Source organism: Mirounga leonina, unplaced genomic scaffold (assembly GCF_011800145.1).
Source record: "Mirounga leonina isolate KUSES-001 unplaced genomic scaffold, KU_Mleo_1.0 Mir_165, whole genome shotgun sequence".
In the NCBI taxonomy this organism is placed as follows: Eukaryota; Metazoa; Chordata; class Mammalia; order Carnivora; family Phocidae; genus Mirounga; species Mirounga leonina.
The window spans coordinates 50,750,259-50,763,525 of record NW_023270415.1 but is presented as its reverse complement, the minus strand read 5'-3'; the positions used below and the strand labels follow the sequence as shown (position 1 = coordinate 50,763,525).

Here is a 13,267-nt window from a genome sequence, read left to right as displayed (position 1 = left end):
TAAGAAATGACATAAGCTTCCTTTCATAATAATACAGGTATAAAAGACCTTGTGAACCTTCCGAAACAACTCCCTACCTTTTTATTTGGTTGATAGCATTTTCTCTGCAGAAAACTCTTTGATGTGTAATGGTACGCAGGGATTGCAAATGAGAATCTCTGATGCCCTCATGTTCTCCAGCTTGTAAAATCTTTCTGTCTCCCACATTTAGCACTCAGTGAGTTAAGCAGGTCTATTCGCTCTATATTGTGATATGTATATGTTATTCCTCTTCAGTTCCTCTCTCTTTTCCTTTACTTTCCTTGATCTGCTCCTGTCCAATGTGAATATGAGATAAAAATGCCCAATCTTGAGGGAGGAAGAAAGGGAAGGAGAGAAGGAGGGAGGAAGAAAGAGGAAGAAGGAGGAAGGAAAGCAGCTAGGCAGGCTGACAGGTATTATTACTCATGAGTGTAGTTTCCATAGATTCATAGCTTTTTGCACAGATCTAAGGATTGATCCTTTCCTCCACGTATAAGCAACTGCCTCTGAAAACATCATTTCTGGGGAGGGACTCTTCACAGGAACTCTTGCATAGGCTTCTCTGGGGCATGACCCAGTAGAGCTACGACCACTCACCAGGTATTAGACTTTTGCAGGCGGAACTATTTTCAGGACCGTTTGTATTTATAAAACTGCACTCAACAAAACTTTATTTAAAAAAGTATAGACTCATTTAAAATTACTTGTTGAACACAAAATGCCAGGCACAATGCTGGATACTGGAGATACAAACATGAATCTAATGTGGATCTTCTCCTTATGTGACTTATCCTAATGGCGGTGAGGGTTTTTGGTATGGCAAGAGATAAAATTAGACCAGCAAGACAAAAAGACTCCCAAGGCAACTCAGAGAAATCAGGAATGGCATCTCAGGGGAGGGAAAGCTGACAAAAGACAGTATAAGCCATCTCTTTCCCTTATTAGATCAGAAATAATTTCTGTCATAAGTGAACACAATACAATGTTAGCATGAGCATTTAAACACATCATTATTTACAAATAAAATAGTTTGTAAGGCAGAGGGTCAATGAACTAGAAAGAATTGCATTGCGATAAAATTAATCCCAGGCTGGAAGAAACAAATGACTGGAATTTATTGTAAATAACAGTTTTAAGAACATGGAAATTATAGTTGATGGTAAGAGTTTCTGTTCAATATTGTAAATACATTAATTTTAGATAAAATAGTATTTGTTTTTCTTTTACTGTTTTTGTTTTTTTTTTTTTTAACATACAGCGCTTTCTTAATTTCAGGTGTACAATATAGTGATTCAAAACTTCCATACAACACCCGGTGCTCATCACAGTAAGTGCCCTCCTTAATCCCCATCACCTATTTCACCCATCCCCCACCCACCTCCGCTCTGGTAACCATCAATTTGTTATTATAGTTAAGTCTGTTCTTTGATTTCTCTCCCTCTCTCTCTCACCCTTTTCTTTCCCGTTTGCTCATTTGTTTTGTTTCTTAAATTGCACATATCAGTGAAATCATGGTATTTGTCTTTTTCTGACTTTTTTCGCTTAGCATTATGCTCTCTAGCTCCAACCATGTCATTGCAAATGGCAAGATTTCATTCTTTTCTGTGGCTAAATAATATTCATATATATATATATATATATATATATATATATATATATATACACACACACACACACACATATATATCTCACATCTTCTTTATCCATTCCTCAATCTATGGACACTTGGGCTGCTTCCATATCTTGTCTATTATAAATAATGATGCTATAAACATAGGGGTGCATATATCCCTTTGAATTAATTTCCTTATATTCTTTGGGTAAATACCTACTAGTGCAATTGCTGGATCATAAGGTAATTCTATTTTTAACTTTTTGAGGAACCACCATACTGTTTTCCAGAGCGGCTGCACCAGTTTACATTCCCACCAACAGTGCACAAGGGTTCCTTTTCCCACATCCTTGCCAACACCTGTTTTTTCTTGTGTTGTTATTTTTAGCCATTCTGACAGGTGTGAGGTGATATTTCATTGCAGTTTTGATTTGCATTTCTGTGATGTTGAGCATCCTTTCATGTATCTATTGGCCATCTGTATGTCCTCTTTGGAGAAATGTCTGTTCATGTCTTCTGCCCATTTTTAATTGGATTATTTGTTTTTTGGGGTGTTGAGTTGTATAAGCTCTTTAAATAATTTGAATACTAACCCTTTATCAGATATGTCATTTGCAAATATCTTCTCCCATTCCATAGGTTGCTTTTTAATTTTGTTGATTGTTTCCTTCGCTGTGCAGAAGCTTTTTATTTTGATGTAGTCTCAATAGTTTATTTTTACTTTTGTTTCCCTTGCCTCAGGAGACATATCTAGAAAAAAGCTGCTATGGCTGATGTCAAAGGAGTCACTGTCTGTGTTCTCTTCTAGGATTTTTGTGGTCTCAGGCCTCACATTTAGGTCTTTAATCTCTTTTGAACTTGTTTTTATGTATGGTGTAAAAAAGCAGCCCAGTTTCTTTCTTTTACATGTTGCTGTCCAGTTTCCCCAACACCATTTGTGAAAGAGACTGTCTTTTTCCCATTGGATATTCTTTCCTGCTTTGTTGAAGATTAATTGACCATATAATTGTGGGTCTATTTCAGGGTTTTCTAGTCTGTTTCATTGATGTATGTGTTTATTTTTGTGCCAATACCATACTATTCTGATGACTACAGCTTTGTAATATAACTTGAAGCCCAGAATTATGCTGCATCCAGCTTTGCTTTTGTTTTTTGAGATTGCTCTGGCTATTCAGGGTCTTTTGTGGTTCCACACAAATTTCAGGATTGTTTGTTTTAGTTCCATGAAAAATATTTTTGCTATTTTGATAAGCATTGCATTAAATGCATAGATTGCTTTGGGTAGCATAGCGTGAGCATGAAATCTTTCCATTTCTTTGTGTCATCTTCAATTTCTTTCATCACTATTTTATAGTTTTCAGAGTACAGGTCTTTCATCTCTTTGGTTAGGCTTATTCCTAGGTATCTTATTATTTTGGGTGTAATTGTAAATGGGATTGTTTTCTTAATTTCTTTTTCTGCTGCTTCATTATTGGTGTATAGAAATGGAACAGATTTCTGTTCTTTGATTTTGTATCCTGTGACTTTCTTGAATTCGTTTATCAGTTCTAGAAGTATTTTAGTGGAGCCTTGGTTTTTCTAGATATAGTATCATGTCATCTGCAAACAGTGAAAGTTTGACTTCTTCCTTACTGATCTGAATGCCTTTTATATTTTTTGGTTGTCTGACTGCTATGACTAGGACTTCCAGTACTATATTGAATAAAAGTGGTGAGAGTGGACATCATTGTCTTGTTCCTGATCTTAGGGGAAAAGATCTCAGTTTTTCCCCATTAAGGATGTGTGTTTTTCATATATGGCCTTTATTAAATGTTGAGGTATGTTCCTCTTAACCTACTTTGTTAAGGGTTTTTATTACGAATGGGTGTTGTACTTGGTCAAATGCTTTTCTGCATCTGTTCTAATGATCATATGGTTTTTATCTTTTCTGTTATTGACGTGATACATCATGCTGATTGATTTACAAATATTGAACCACACTTGCAACCCTGGAATAAATCCCATTTAATTGTGCTGAATGATTTTTTTTAATGTACTGCTGGATTCAGTTTGCTAATATTTCATTGAGGATTTTTGTATCCATGTTCACTAGGGATATTAGCCTGTAGTTCTCTTTTTTAGTGGGGTCTTTATCTGGTTTTGGTATGAAAATATAGTATTTCTAAAAACTGTTGGGAAAGATCTTATAAGCTGCCCTCATGTTAAATAATATTAACCTTTTCTTAAAAATTTTCTATACTCTTTTTTCATAATTTCACAAACTCCTGAAATCAAGATAACAATAATAGCCTTACTAGGAGCCATCACCTCAAGCATTAAAAATCAGGGAGATGAGCTCATCTGTAAGTATCTCTATCATGTCCTCTCAGTTTACAATGCTTGTAATAAAGGGGACCCTTTCATCGCTTGTTCCTATGACAAGCTAGGTGCAGTTGCTTATTCTCTAACAGATGAGCACATTCAGAACTGATGGTGTGATACTCGGTACCAGAGTCAGGCACCCAGAAGTGATCACAATTATCTAAGCTACCTATATGATGCAAGAAGTCAACTGCTCTTCTTTTAAAAAAAATTCTAGACTTTTAAAATCATTATTATTATTTGATGACTATGTATCAGGATACTCACATAGTTAAAAAGGTATCTGTAAAACTCCATGTAAATGAATAAATGTTGCCTACAAATACCATCAGCTTTTGTAAACAAATGTTAGGAGGTAGCAAGTATGTTTGGAATGATGTATATCTGTCAAATATATGTAAACATGTCAATTGATGACATCCTTCAAAAAGGCTTTTTGTTTTTAAAAGAAAGATGGGTAAAAAATGCAAAGAACTGACACTATGCTATCCAGTCAGTAAGTTATGACTGATTTTCTTTCTAGCTTCGTTCACTTAAAACCACAGATAGTAACTAACATTCTATACACCCATTCTGATTTCTCTATATTGTTCATCTTAAATATTCGTTATTTGGAATAGAGTTAAAATACAACAGATATCATACTATGGAAATAATTATGCACAGGTTTTAACTAGAGTCAAAATAATGTAAGAACATAAGTTGAAACATTTTGCTTCCAATTTGTAATAATAATTTATAATATTTTCTCCCCCCCAAATGCATGAGTGCCCCACAATTTTTTATTTGCTTATATGATGAATCACATCAAAAAAGGAAGTCATGATACTTTTATGAGCATATTAGAAAATAATCACATATAAAGATAATAAGGAGATGACCAATGGGACACATCATTAAATTAGACTTAACAAAATTTTACAATGATTTCATAAATCATTAAGAGTGGGGGTTATATACTTTCCGGATTCAATAATTCAGATCAAATGAGAAAAAAGTTTATTGATGATCTTGAGAACCAGTTTATATTATCTGAGTATCCGCTGACTTGCTGCTACTTCCCATGGGCATCAACTGAATTTCCTAATTGTTCCTCCTATGTTTGTTGTGAACATGAGATCATATATGTAGAAGGCTCAACATAATATCTAGCACATAGTAAGTATTCAATAAATATTATACATTTTACCTTAGTATTTTATAATCGAGAAGGAAAATGAAGCACATAAGTAATAACTACTTGTATTCAATATACAGACCTGCTTGATAATCATAATTACCCAAACTAGAACCAGCTTTTACCCAGAACCACTTTAATTCCAGATAAAAAAAAATGGAGGCATAAAAATATCATACTGAATCCCAAAGATGACAGGAGCAGCTCCCAGAGCTGATTCCACCTACATAGGTAATGGAGAGCTTCAGCCTATAGTAACCCCATGCTGGTATTTCTTTTAAACGCAGAGCTAAGCCAAAGGTATGTAGCTGTGAAGGTTAACATCAAAGGTGAGTCACCCATTCCACTTCTAGATAACCAAGATTAACAGTTCCACTGACATTATCTTGACATAGAATTCCAAAAAGGAGAAAATAAGGAACATGCTTATACATTAGTGAAAAAGAACCATATTTAAAACAATAGGAAATAGTTGTCCTATGTTACTGTCCATCATTAGATTTTTTTCATTTCTCTCCTCAAATATTCTCAATTATAGAATAACCAAGCTATAACATTTATTGAGTGCTTATTTTGTTCCAGACATAATATTGAGTCCTCTAACTAATGGTCTCTCTTTTTACAACAAATTTAAGAGGAGCAGCTGGGAAATAAATTGATGCCCGTGGTAAACCACTTAAATGAAAGTAAGAGCAGCTTCATTAATTGTCATAATCTTTTTTTTAAGATTTTATTTATGAGTGAGAGAAAGAGAGAGAGAGAGCGCACACATGAGCAGGGGGAGGGGCAGAGGGAGAGGGAGAAGCTCCCAATGATGGGGAGCCTGATTCAGGGCTCAATCCCAGGACCCCGAGATCATGACCTGAGCCAAAGTCAGATACTTCACCAACTGAGCCATCCAGGTGCCCCCATAATCTTTTTTTTTTAGAATACAGTTCTTTATTTTTTCTGTTATTTAGTGTAGATGTACATATTACCTCCTTTTCTTTTTAACTCAAGAGAATACTCTGACTCAAATTGATGCAACTGAATAAGTCACTTAAATAAAGGAAAGAAAAGTTGATTAGGATTAAAGAATAGCTACAATCATCCAATACATGAGAGACAGATACTAGGAAGAAATAGAAGGCTCTAACACTGCTATATTGAATAACAATGATGAAATGTATAATGGGAGAGTTAAATTAAAGTCATGGACAATACTAATTTCTTGATGGTAAAAATGGCAATATTCCAAACATAAACAGATACTCCCTCCAATATTTCTTCAAAAATGTTCTTTACTCTAATCCCTCACACTTACATATCTCTCTTTATCAAAATCAAAGGTTATTCCTTGGCCAAAACCCTGTGAAAATGAAGATTTATTATTATTACTATAACTATGATCATTAGTTTTGGTCATTTTGTCCAACAATTTGAGCTCCTTAAGCCAAGGATGTTAAACTTAAATAAAGCATGTCTTCAGGAAAAGAATAGTATTTTTAAGTATGTTATTAATTTATTCTCTTGAATTTTCAAAGCCAACAAAGTATGAACAAAACAAGGTTCCTACACAATGTCTGTATTTACCAGTATTTATTATTAACCCATGTACGTTAGGAAAGATTATGATTCCATAAGCAAGCTGTGGGACAAGCATAAGGCATGTAGTCCTAACCAAATCATTTTTTGATTTATTTGCTGAGCAAACATGCAATGAGCATTACTTGTAATCATTGTGCATTTTGGCGATCACCTTCCTTAAATAATTTTGCTCAACTGAAGATCATTAAATCAGTACTCCAAACCCAACTTGTGTCTACAATAAAGCAAACACTTACTTCTACCTTTATACTTAATCACAGCCATATGAGCCATTACAACTCCTTTTTTCCAGAACACAGAATTAGAGTAGAACATTTTTAGTTTCAGCTTCATTATGGAAAGACAATCAAGCTGGCAGAACCAAAGCTAAAATGTGAAACAGGAGCTTGAAGCAAGAAAATAATATAAACAATATCTGAAATGAGACTACTTCATAGAATAAATTCTAAAGCACTTAAGAGAAATTAATTTACATACACACAATGCAATTATAAGAAAAGAAGGGGCCAGCATCATTAGGGCAGGGTGAAAGAAGACTCCAATTACAAATCATGGTGATCCCCACTTAACCTCACTTAGAATATTGTTAGTCATAAGTAGATTCTACTGTATGCAATAAAAATGACAGATCTTCATTTTTTATATATATTCTAATATCCATGCTAGGAGTGACCATCCCCTAAAGAGTTCAAATCACTGAGGTTTTCCTATTCCTATAACTGAAAAATTTATACTGGAACATGGTATTTTACTTCAGAATTTTAGTATTTGAGAAAACTAAGGGCTCCTGGTTTTTAACTCATATGGAAACATCGTGTAGAGTACCAAATGGACACGAAGAGGCAGTCCTCCAAAATATCTTTTGATAACCACTCACTTCCAGTTAGAATACTTCACATTCCCCTATCTTTTTTTGCACCAACATCCATGAGAGTACTTGTAGCAGTGAGTGTGTATATGTCTATGCTTGACTAATATCCATAATAATGTCTGGCTGACTATTATCAGTTATATGCTTCAGAAAATAAGGTATTATATGTTTAATCAACTTTGTTTCTCAGACCTAGTACTATGCCTTGTATAAAGCAAGGATTTCATAAATATTATGTGAATACACAGAGGATGGATGAAAGGAAGGAAGGAAGAAGGGGGGAGGGGAAGAGTGAGAGAGGAAAGGAGGAGGGAGTGTGAAGATACTCTTTGTAAAAATATATACAGTGACTTCAACTATAGAGAATAAGAGGAATATGAAACTAATACATGAAGGATACATCACTTAAATTAGAAAAAAAAGATTCTTTCTTTCATAGAGTTAATAGGTTTAATATCTTCCAAATATATGAATAAGGATGTGATTAAAAAAGAGAAGAGATTGATGAGTTTATATAAGCTAAACTGAGTCAGGGAGAGTCATGCAATAAAGTTCCTCTTGGCTGCTGAATTTATGATTCCATCCTGTGTAACAGTATATCCTTTAATCCATGGGGAGACAGGCTGGGAGAACTGTGTCTCCCCACTCATGAAAGGAAATGGAGGTAGATTCTTCAAGGTTTTTAATCCAGGAGGTTCTTATTTAACTTCTAATCATGGAAATGCAAATCAAACTAAACAAATAGTCTACTAATATCACCAAGACCTTTTATTGGCTTTAATTATGCATTTCAAGAGATCCCTAGCCAGTAAACACCTTTCTGGACACTAGAAACAGTCTAATGAACTATCTGACTTCCTGAGAACACTTCTAGTGCTCAAAAAAATTACAGATTCAATACACACACACATACACACATACACACACTCAAACTCAACAGACAAGTATGAGTGAAACTGGAGAAACCAGAATAAGATAGGAGGGTTGAATCAATGTTAATATCTTGGTTGTGATATTATACTGTAGTTTTACAAACTGCTACCATTAGAGGAAACTAGGAAAAGTGTATAAGAGACCTCTTGAGTTATTTCTTACACTTACATGTGAATTTATAATTATCTCAATAAAAACTTCAGTTGAAAATATGGATTTATAACCTTGTGAGCCCTTAAACTACTAATTTATAATTATCAAAAACAAAGCCAACCAGAGTTAACCCATCCCACTACAGATAGAACAACCAACAACTGAAGCACATATAAAATCTATCGCCTAACTTAAGTTTTGTAAAATTATAAGGAGAGAAATTATCTTGAATATTCAAATGTCCACCTCATTAATTAAAGAACTGAAAACAAACAATATGACACTTCTCTTTTCAATATTTATTGCTTACTTGTAGAACCTCAACTATAATATTTGTAATTCACCATCAGTAAATAAAAATTAGTTACAGTAGCTGTCAAAAAATAATTATTTAAAAATATTTATTTATTATTTATTATTAATTATTTTAAAAGATTTATTTTTTTTTTGAGAGAGAGAGCAAAAGCGTTAGAGATCTCACAGAGGCAGAGGGAGAAGCAGATTCCCCCCTGAGCAGAGAGCCCAACGCAGGACTCAATCCCAGGACCCTGAGATCATGACCTGAGCCAAAGGCAGACGTTTAACTGACTGAGCCACCCAGGTGCCCCTGAAAAAAGTAACTTCTGACAATTTTTTCAAAGTACTAATTTTGAAATATTAATACTAATTACTAGTTTCCTAATATAGAGAAAGACTTATCAACAATGCTCATTATTAGTCTTCAAATATCTGTTTTTGGAAAAATAATTTTGTACATTTATAAAATATTAGCAATTTCTTCCAAATGTAGGTAATTTAAATGGCATTTGGTGTCCATTTTCTCATCTGTTCCTTTTTGAGAGACTCAGATGCTATAGCAAGGCAGATAAAGTCATTACAATACTGCAATAAAATAGTGAAATATGAGAAATACACTGCCAGAGTGGATTTAATCTTCTATACTGTTTTAAATGGAAATATATTGTACAATTATACATTTTGTAAAATGGCAACACAGATATTACTGCTCCCTGGTGAAAGATACTAAAATCTCCATTTATTTGGCTGGTATAGGTATGGCCTTAGGTGTACACCTACAAGTAAATTAAATCTAATTGCTTATTTTCAGTTTCCTTGGAAAGTACTGCCTTTAAGCAAGATGTAAACGCATTTAAATGGGTATGTTCATCTGAAACTCTGTTCAATAAGTCAAGTGTTTCTTGCAATATAAAGATTCTTCTTTGATCCAGGATATTCATGATATTTCACTTAAAAGTACAGGCACAGCATGGTGGAATTGAAAGAGAATATGTTTTGAAGTCAGGTGGACATAGGCTTGAATTCCAGCTTTGGTACTTAACGGCTGTGTGACAGCATAGTTAGTTAAAATGAAACTCCAAGTCTTCATTTATAAAAATGAGAGAAATAATACCTATCATATGGGATTCTTGTAATAACTAAATAGTATAAAATGCATGATAAGGCCTAATATAAAGCACACACTTCAAAAAGAATATGCTGTCAGGAATAATATTAAAACTTTGCACAGGCTCTAGAGAAGAGAATACAGGATATTCATGAACCCCCCTCCATTGATTAACAAATAAGCACCAGATGCCTTAGTTTGAGACATGGGTCCATGTTTTAACTCTAAAGAAGAAAAGTTTGAACTTCCAGGTCTGTCTGCAATAATACTGACTACCAAAACAGCAAGCCACAGAAAACGGTTTCAAAGTTATGCAGTGGCATTGAGAAAAAAAACAATGTATAATGTAAAAAACAAATTGCATATTCACGAACATCTTTCAAGTTAAATAATTTGACAAAATGGAGGCAAAGGGGAAAAAAAAAAAAAAAAACAACCTTCCAGCTGCAATTTTCTGAATGTGGGACTTTGCTGCCAATCTCCTAGTTCGAGCCATATGTTCTTATTTCTTTTTAGATCTACAATAGGGATGAGAATGAAGTACGCTGAAAAGAATTCCTTGACATGTAGTGATCACTTATTTCATGTAAACATTAAAATGTATGTTACAGCTTCTTTTAAATGGAATGAGTATTTTTTTTTTTTTTAAGTTGGTTGGGGTAGGGATAGAGGGAGAGGGAGAAAGAGACTCTTAAGCAGGCTCCACACCCAGCATGGAGCCCGACGCAGGGCTCCATCTCACGACCATGAGATCATGACCTGAGCTGAAATCAAGAGTCAGACACTTAACAAACCAACCCACCCAGGCGCACCTCGAACGAGTGTTTTAAGGCAGGGTCTCCAAGCTAAATTTTGAGAAGGGGATTAAATCTCCTAACATACATTTATTAAGAGAAAGTATGTTTCATTTAATTAGCTTTCAGTAATCTTCATGTACATTATTGACTGTAAAACAAATGTTACTATTATGAATTTATCACATATCAAAACTAACACTCTGTAGTGCCTACTAAGCTACTTGCCTTTCTTGTATTATCTCATTTACCTGTTAGAAAAACCATATGAAGCATATTATTTCCATTTAGCAGATGAAAAAGCTGAGGCTTTGTGAGACAGTCATTTGACCATGTTCACAAAACCTTGAGCAAGTAGCAGAACCTGCATTGAGTGACTTGTAAATATGAACTCCACATGCTAAACATCCTATTCCCCCCACCCGGCAAAAAATCCCTCTGAATATATTTGAGCCTTCTCCAAATCTCTGGTTAAAAATTATTCTGAGTTTTTTATATAAAAAAATATCCTAACATTTAAAAATAGTTTTTCTTCTTGAAACAAAATAAGGGAGCACAGAGACCGAGAGACAGAGAAAGAGACAGAATCTGAGAAAGCAAGAGTAAGAGAGAAAAAAAAAATCTGGATACATCAATCCAAAGTAAAGTTTAAAATAAAATATTGAGTGACACCTGGATGGCTCAGTCGGTTAAGCGTCTGACTTTTGGTTTTGGCTCAGGTCTCAGGGTTGTGAGATGGAGCCCCGTGTCGGGGTCTGCGGTAGGCACGGAGCCTGCTTAAAATTCTCTCTCCCTCTCCCCACCCCTCTAAAAATAAAATAATAAAGAAAAGGAAAGGAAAGGAAAGGAAATACTGAGGAAAACTAGACTTAATAAATAACATTTCTGATAATATTAAAATAATAAGATCTGCAAAATAATATGCTTTTAAAAGTTATATAAAGCCCAAATTGGTGGGCGCCTGGGTGGCTCAGTCGGTTAAGTGACTGCCTTCGGCTCAGGTCATGATCCTGGAGTCCCTGGATCGAGTCCCGCATCGGGCTCCCTGCTCGGCAGGGAGTCTGCTTCTCCCTCCCCCCTCTCATGTGCTCTCTCTCTCAAATAAATAAATAAAATCTTTAAAAAAAAAAAAAGCCCAAATTGGTAGCACAGGTGGGGAAAATATGAATGAATAATAAAATAAATAATTGGATGACCAAGAAAGGTACACTTAAGGTATTTAACATTTGTAAAATGATACAAAAATACCCCTTGATTTGCCTGGCTGATGCTGGACCACTTTGTGTTTAGGGCTCTGTGACTATTTCCTATACCAATATAATTATAACTTTGCAATAAAAAGAGGTGTATAATAAATCCAAGGCTCTTTCTGCCAGCTCACAAAGGTGCATGTAAATTGTTGAAGGTCAGTTTTATGGGTTCGTTTACTACCTATCATAGTCATGACTACACATAAAAATTGTCCCCTAGACAATAAATACATCTCAGGCAAGGCCCTACTCTTTTCCACCATGTGTAGCCACTGTGATGAAACTGTGGTTCCGAATGTCCTGTGTACTAAAATGTCTATAGGAGAAAACATATAGAAAGTCACTCCTATGTTTGCCGTAAACAAAATTTCCTATGTGCATGGTCCTGGTGGTCCCGTGGAAAAATAGTCTATTTCACTGATAATTCTCCAATGTGTCTATAGTTAGCAATTTCATATGTCACCATCCCTCCTTTAGGATCAAATTAAGGTTTTTCATAAAATCAACTGAAGTATGTACACCGTGATGTATTGCCATTTACAGTGCCTAAATAGAGTATCATTTATCTATCACTATTGAACAGAATACATTTTGTGAGCAACAGATATTGACAGTGAGATCATAATACTATTGAACTATTCAGGCACCCACACTACCTCTTTGGGACAGGAAAATATCCCTGAAGTTGATGTATACACAAAAGGTGCAAGAAGCAGAAGAAAATATGAGCCATTTCATTGCTTTAATTCAAAATGAAGCTACATTTTTAAATAGATTAAAACATAATGATAACCTTGGAAATCCAAAAAGCTTGTAACAGTAATGAACTGTCCCAGACGAAGTTTTGAACATTTTTGTCAGTGACAGTCTTCAGTATTTCCTGGCCTCTCTAGGACAAACATCATCTATCAATTCAAATATAATTTCAAATATAATAAAAACATATATTATACATGAAATATATTAAACTGTTGAAAAATGAAACGGTCTCTACCCTAACGGATAGAAGATAGTTCCGGAGATCTAGTAATAGCATTTCAACAGTGTCATAAACATAACATCTTCCAGCCTGAGTAAATGCAATCTATCATTTTGGAATAAGA

General features: G+C 34.5%; 1 protein-coding gene across 2 annotated transcripts in view; it reads right to left on the bottom strand.

Moving 5' to 3' along the window:
* The window catches only part of ZFPM2 (zinc finger protein, FOG family member 2), a 454,092-nt gene that overhangs the window by 244,384 nt on the left and 196,441 nt on the right, over positions 1-13,267 (bottom strand). The gene's annotated exons all lie outside the window — the stretch shown is intronic.